This window comes from Arachis hypogaea, chromosome 11, assembly GCF_003086295.3.
Source record: "Arachis hypogaea cultivar Tifrunner chromosome 11, arahy.Tifrunner.gnm2.J5K5, whole genome shotgun sequence".
In the NCBI taxonomy this organism is placed as follows: domain Eukaryota; kingdom Viridiplantae; phylum Streptophyta; class Magnoliopsida; order Fabales; family Fabaceae; genus Arachis; species Arachis hypogaea.
Window position 1 is genome coordinate 71,549,931 of NC_092046.1, and position 6,849 is coordinate 71,556,779.

Here is a 6,849-nt window from a genome sequence, read left to right on the forward strand (position 1 = left end):
GGGTGGGTGTGACTCTCTTCCATATCCAGAATGACAAAGTCTGTGGGAAGGAAGTATTTCCCAACCTTTACCAACACATTTTCCACCACTCCTATTGCTTGTTTTTGAGTTTTGTCTGCTAGCCTGATGACTACATCTGTGGGCATTATCTCATTGATCTGTAGCCTCTTCACCAGGGATAAGGGCATTAAGTTGATGCTTGCTCCCAAATCGCAGAGTGCTCTATCAAACATTGTTTCTTCTATGGCACAGGGGATGTGAAAACTCCCTGGGTCCTTTCTTTTTGTAGGCAACTCTGGTTGAATGAGGGCGCTGCACTCCTTGTTCATTACTATAGTTTGGCCTCCTTTGAATGAGCTTTTCCTAGGGAGCAGTTCCTTCATGTATTTGATGTATGCAGGCATTTGTTGGATGGTCTTGATGAATGGTATGTTGACAAGCAGAGATGCAAACAAGTCAAGAAATCTTGAGTATATTCTCTTCTCAACAGCACCATTGAGTCGTTGGGGAAAGGGTGCATAAAGTCTCAGTAGCTCTTGTTGTGAGATTTCTGGTTCTTGGTGATCTTTTTCCTCCTTCTCTGTTGAGGTGTCTCCAGGTTGTTCTGTCAACTTGTTTGGCTTGTCCTCAGTCTCCTTATCACTTATAGTGACCATCTTGCAATCTTCTCATCTTACTTTCTTTGTTTCACCTCTCGGATTTTTCTCTGTGTCACTTGGGAATCCATCTGTAGGTTTGGGAATCTGCTCAGAGAGATACCCCACTTGGGATTCTAACCTCTTGATTGTGTCTCCCTGGTTCTTGAAATTGGCTCGCACTTCCTCCTTGAATGCCTTGTTGTCTTGAATCTCTTTGCCTATGCCTTCAAGTAGATTCTCAATCCTTGAGAGTCTGTCATCAAATGATGGTAGATTGGGATTAGAGGTGGAAGAATGAGGAGGGTTATTTTGGCCTTGGTAAAGGTTTTGAGAGGGTTGGTTATGTGGGTGCTGATATGGTCTAGATGTGAAATGTTGGTGGGCTGCATTGTTGTTGGGATTTGAATGTCTTTGATCTAGGCCTTGGTCTTGTTGATTTCCTCACCCAAAATTTGGGTGATTCCTCCATCCAGGGTTATAGGTCTTAGAGTATGGATCATGGTTTTGCCTAGGTGAATTCCCAATGTAGTTGGCTTGCTCCTGACTACCCTCTGCTTCTTCATTCACTCCTTCTTGGGTTGTTGATGAAGTAGTGATTGCTGCTACTTGGTTCCTCTCCATCTTCTTGGTGAGGTCAGCCAGCTGCTGGGTAATGAGCTTGTTTTGGGCCAGCAGAGCATCTACATTGTTTAGCTCCATTACTCCTCTAGTGTTGCCTCTTTCAGAAGCATAGAAATAATCATTCTCTGCTACTATTTCAATGATATATATGGCTTCCTCAATGGTCTTCTTCTTGTTCAAAGATCCTCCGGATGAATGGTATACTGCCTTCTTTGATTCATATGACAGGCCTTCATAGAAAATGTGTAGCTGCACCCATTCGTTGAACATGTCAGGTGGACACCTCCTTGTCAGGTCCTTAAACCTCTCCCATGCTTCATAAAGAGTCTCACCATCTTGTTGCCTAAAAGTTTGGACCTCAGCTCTCAGCCTATTGATTCATTGAGGAGGGTAAAATCTTGCTAAGAATTTGTTCACCACATCTTCCCAGGTTGTTAAGCTCTCCTTCGAGAAAGACTCCAACCACTTGGCTGCCTTATCCTTGAGTGAGAATGGAAATAAGAGCAGTCTATAGGCGTCAGGATGAACACCATTAGACTTCACTGTGTCACATATTCTTAGGAAGGTGGTTAGATGTTGATTCTTGGACACCTCCTCCGAACGAACAGTTGTTCTGAACAAGGGTGATGAGCTGTGGCTTCAGTTCAAAGTTGTTGGTGTGGATGGTTGGCTTTTGAATGCTACTTCCACAGTTTCCTGGGTTTGGATTGATGTAAGAGCCTAAAACTCTTCTATCCTCCCCAGCATGATTTGCTAGACCTCCTCTGCCATAGTTGTGAGTCTCTTCTTTATGATGGTTTTCCATGTTTTCTTCCATGTTTGGTTCAAAGTATTCCTCCTCTTCCTCAGCACCAACTACTCTTTTTCCTCTTGCTTCCCTTCTTAATCTAAAGAAGGTCCTCTCAGGTTCAGAATCAAAGGAAGTTGAAGCCCCGCTTCTTCTCCCTGTCATACAACCCACAACTCCACTTCCTTTACCAGCACAGGGAGCCATGATGGTCCCGGCTGTGGAGATACCGCTACCAACCCACCCCTATTCCTCACAGATGGCATCGAGGACGGTGCAAAGCCTTAAGTGTGGGGAGGTCGGTCAGTACCTGACTTCCGGAGGTAATTTCTCTTCCCTAAACACCAATAAATTAGGATATTTAGTTAGTTTTTTCTTTTATAGAATAGGATAAATTGCATAGTAATAGATTAGTTGCATGCATGTTCTACTTGATTGAAAAGACAATAAGATTCTTCTAAGACTCTATCTTTGGAACGAAATTTCACTAATTTTAATTAAAATTTTTATGTTAAATTTGCCTTAAGTTGTATTTGGAACATGAACATTTTGAGCTAAAGAACACACAACCTGTGAGAATTGAGCCTGATGCACGGAAAACTTGTCTCATAAAAAATTTGCTTCGGCAAGTGTACCGAATTTGTCATCAAGTAAAAACTCACAATAGAATGAGGTCGAATCCCACAGGGATTGATTGATCAAGCAACTTTAATTAGAGGAATGTTCTAGTTGAGCGAATCAAAATTTGAGTTGAGAATTGCAGAAAATTAAATGGCGGGAAAGTAAATAACAGAAAAGTAAATGCTAGAAATAAAGAGCTGAATGTAGATGACGGAAAGTAAATTGTAGAATCTTAAATGGGAATGGTATAATTGCTCATAAAAGTAAATGACAGAAATTAAAGAGAATGGGTAAGATCAGAAATGGGGAGTTCATTGGGCTCAGGAGATGTTGCATTCTCCGGATCAATTTCATTTTCATCTCTTCCTTAATCAATGCACTCATTGATCTCCTTGGCAATCTTAAGTGATCGAATTACAATTCCTTGTAATTCAATCTCTCAAATCTTGATCAATAGCCAATTCCTTGGTCAATTGCTCATGAGAAGAGATGAAGTATGGTCACTAATTATACCACATGCATTTCCCAAATCAAGTGTTGAGAGGATTATAGTCACATATCCATCCAAACCCAATTTGGTCCAGCATGAGAAAGCATTTCTAGCATGATCTCTTCATTCCTCTTTCAAGGTTCAGAAGAGATCCAAGTTTGAATAGCTTCTTTTCCAAGATAACTACCCAATTGGATGAAGATCGAAAGCTTTCAAGTAAAATCAAGAGAAAAGATAGAAGAAGAATAATGAAAACTAGTATTGATCCATCAAATTACAACAGAGCTCCCTAACCCAATGAAAGGGGTTTAGTTGTTCATAGCTCTGGAAAATGAAAACAAAGATGGAGAATACATGATGAAACTAGAAGTGCAGAGAAAGTAAAATACAGAGAGTAATTCTATGCCAAGAGGCTCCCTATAATTTCCAACTCTCATTTTAATTCAAAGCTACTCCTATATATACTACTCTTCTGATCTTCTAGTTGGCTCTTCAAGTCTTGGGTATGGGCCTTTGGATCTTGAGTTTGAAGCAGTTATCTTCTTCATTGGGCTTAGTTTTACTTGCAGAGAGAAAGTGTGAAGTAGGCAGAGACTTTAGCTCAGGACGTTAGTGGTGTTAACGTTTAAGTGGAAATGTGGGTTCGAGAACGTTAGTGACAATCACCTTTTTCACTAACGTTCCTCACCAAAGTAAGAGCCACGTTAACTCCAACGTTAGTGGCACAAACGTTGCTACTAACGTTGCCTCTTTGTCCTTCGCACACGTTATTGGGACTTACCTTTCCCAATAACGTTGAGAAGTCTCTCCCTTTCCTACGTTAGAGTCCACGTTAACTTAGTTAACGTGGCTCTTTTAACGTAGGCTTACCAACCTTCGAGAACGTTAGTGACACTTACCTTTGTCACTAACGTTCCAATGTGCCCCTATTTCTCACGTTAGAGTCCACGTTAACTAGGTTAACGTGACTTCTAATGTGGCCATGCTAGCCATCTCCAACGTTAGTGACAAAGTTGAGTGTCACTAACGTTGGCTCATCATTCCTTTATCCACGTTAGCTTCCACGTTAACTAAGTTAACGTGGGAGTTAACGTGGCTCATAGTGGCTTGTGTGGGTTCATTCCAACGTTAGTGACAATGTTAGGTGTCACTAACGTTGGCGATCACATTCTTGCTTCACGTTAACTTCCACGTTAACTAAGTTAACGTGGGAGTTAACGTGGCTTATGGAGGCTTGGCCAACGTTAGTGACAAAGGTGAATGTCACTAACGTTGGCTTCTCTCTTGCTTCTTAACGTTAGAGCCCACGTTAACTACGTTAACGTGGCTCTTAACGTGGCCACTTATGAGCTTGGTCCAACGTTAGTGACAAAGGTAAGTGTCACTAACGTTTGCTCCATTTCCTTTCCTCCACGTTAGAGTTCACGTTAACTTAGTTAACGTGACTCTTAACGTGGGTAATGATGGCTTCGAGAGCATTATTGGCGATTACTTTTCTCATTAACTTTACAAGTTACTCCCATTCCACGTTAGGAGTTACGTTAATTAGATTAACATGGCTGCTAATGTGGTTCTTCCTTGCTTCCTTTATCCTGAAATCAAGCAATAGAGTGCATCAAAGTTCTAGTCCAAGTCATGGGAAGTACAACATCCAATTCGTCATTAAAATCATGCAAAATCCTCATGAAATCATGTAAAGTTCATAACGTATGCTTGAATCAAGATGTAAGTGAATATCTACCCAAAACTAGCTTATTTTCTAAGGAAATGCATGAAACTACCCTAAAAACAGTAAAGAAAAGGTCAGTGAAACTGTCCAAAATGCCCTGACATCAGAGCCTTTATGCATGGTTATATTATTTAACCATAATTATTTTATTCTTGTGTGTTTACTTCTCTATGATTGTGATCTATATTTTGTTTCATCCTATATGTCCAATGTTTGTTATATTTATATGTTTGCATATGATTGAGGCCATTAATTATTTAGCTCACTTATCCAAATTAAGCCTACCCTTTCAATTACCTTTGTTAGCCACTTTGAGCCTTTAAATCCCATTTGTTCTATATTTTACCACATTACTAGCCTTAAGTAGAAAAATAATTATATACCCCAAATTGAATCTTTGGTTAGCTTAAGATAGAATTGTGTGTGCTAATTAAGTATGGGAAATTGTGGGAAGAAAAGATAATAAGAGAGTGTGTCATGATAATATAATGGGAATTTGGATACCTACTCATGTGAAACTATAAGAATTAAAAATCTATGTGCATTGATAAGCTATGTTTATTTTTATGTTTATGAAAAAAAAAATAAAAAATATTCAATAAATAAATAAGGGGACAAAATTACCCCAATGCTAAGTTAAGAATTCAAGGATCAATGCATGTATGATAAAATTAAAATAAAAAGTTGATACATGAGTATGGAATGTGAAAGAGAAATTCTGGGTAGCTAGGTATGAATTCTAAAGTTATATAGAATATATATAGGTTATGTTAAAGCTTGGGTTAATTAAAGATTCAGTTTATAAGCTTACTTAACCATATGTGTATCCTTACCCTTACCTTGGCCCCATTACAACCTTGAAAAGACCTCATAATGTTTGCATTAGTATATTAAATGTTGTTGATTGATTAGGAGAAGAACAAAAAAATTAGAAAGCATGATTAGAGAAGGATAGAGTGATTGCCCTATACACTAGAGAGATTAGAGCGTACATACATCATCAGTGAGGGTTCAATGCTTGAAATTTTATGTTCCCTGCTTTCATGAGCTATCTTCTTGCATTTTTATCTGTTCTTGCTGTATGAGAATTGAATTAGTAGGATTTGATTTGTAATTGTTTTGAAGAGCTTATTTACTTTTAATCAAGTGGACAAGAATCATATAGTTGCATTTGCATATATAGGTTGCATTGCATTACATGAGTTCACATGTTCCTACTCATTTATTTTATCTCCTGTAACTAAGCATGAGGACATGCTAATGTTTAAGTGTGAGGAGGTTGATAAACCACTATTTTATGGTTTATAATGTGTTTAATTGTATGGTTTTATCATGATCTTTACCCACTTATTCATATAATTAGCATGCATTTATATTTCCTTCCTAAAATTATTACATGATTGAAAACATGCTTTCTAGAGACTTTTAATTATGTATTTTAATTCTCCTTTATTCCATTCAATGCCGTGATCTGTGTGTTAAGTGTTTCAGTCTTTATAGGGCATGAATGAATTGGAGATTGGAAAGGAAGCTTGCAAAAATGGAAGGAATACAAGAAATTGAGGAGATGACCAACGAGAAGTGACGTGGCCGCATGGCTCACGTGACCGCGCGAAAGAGAGGAAATCGCAGTGACGCGGCCGCATGGCTCACGCGACCGCGCGGATTGGAATAGCACAAGTGACGCAGAGGCGTGGACAACGCGCCCGCGTGGCAAAGCAAAATGCCAAATGATGCGTCCGCATGAATGACGCGATCGCGTGACGTGCGTGATCTGCATAATTTGCAGAATCGCTGGGGGCGATTTTGGGCCCTGTTTTGACCCAGTTTTCGGTCCGAAAAAGAAGACTAGAGCCAGAAAACATACAGAAACAAAAACAACATTCATTCTGCACAGTTTTAGTTTTTTAGATCTAGTTTTACTCCTCCTCTAGGTTTTCTCTCTACACATTCATAGTTCTTA

At 39.2% G+C, this 6,849-nt stretch overlaps 1 non-coding gene across 1 annotated transcript; it reads left to right on the forward strand.

Moving 5' to 3' along the window:
* The first annotated feature begins 1,527 nt into the window (after window positions 1–1,527).
* On the forward strand, window positions 1,528–1,631 carry LOC112724707 (small nucleolar RNA R71). The gene has a single exon (XR_003163857.1). It is a non-coding gene; the product is annotated as a small nucleolar RNA R71 (small nucleolar RNA).
* The last annotated feature ends 5,218 nt before the right edge of the window (window positions 1,632–6,849 follow it).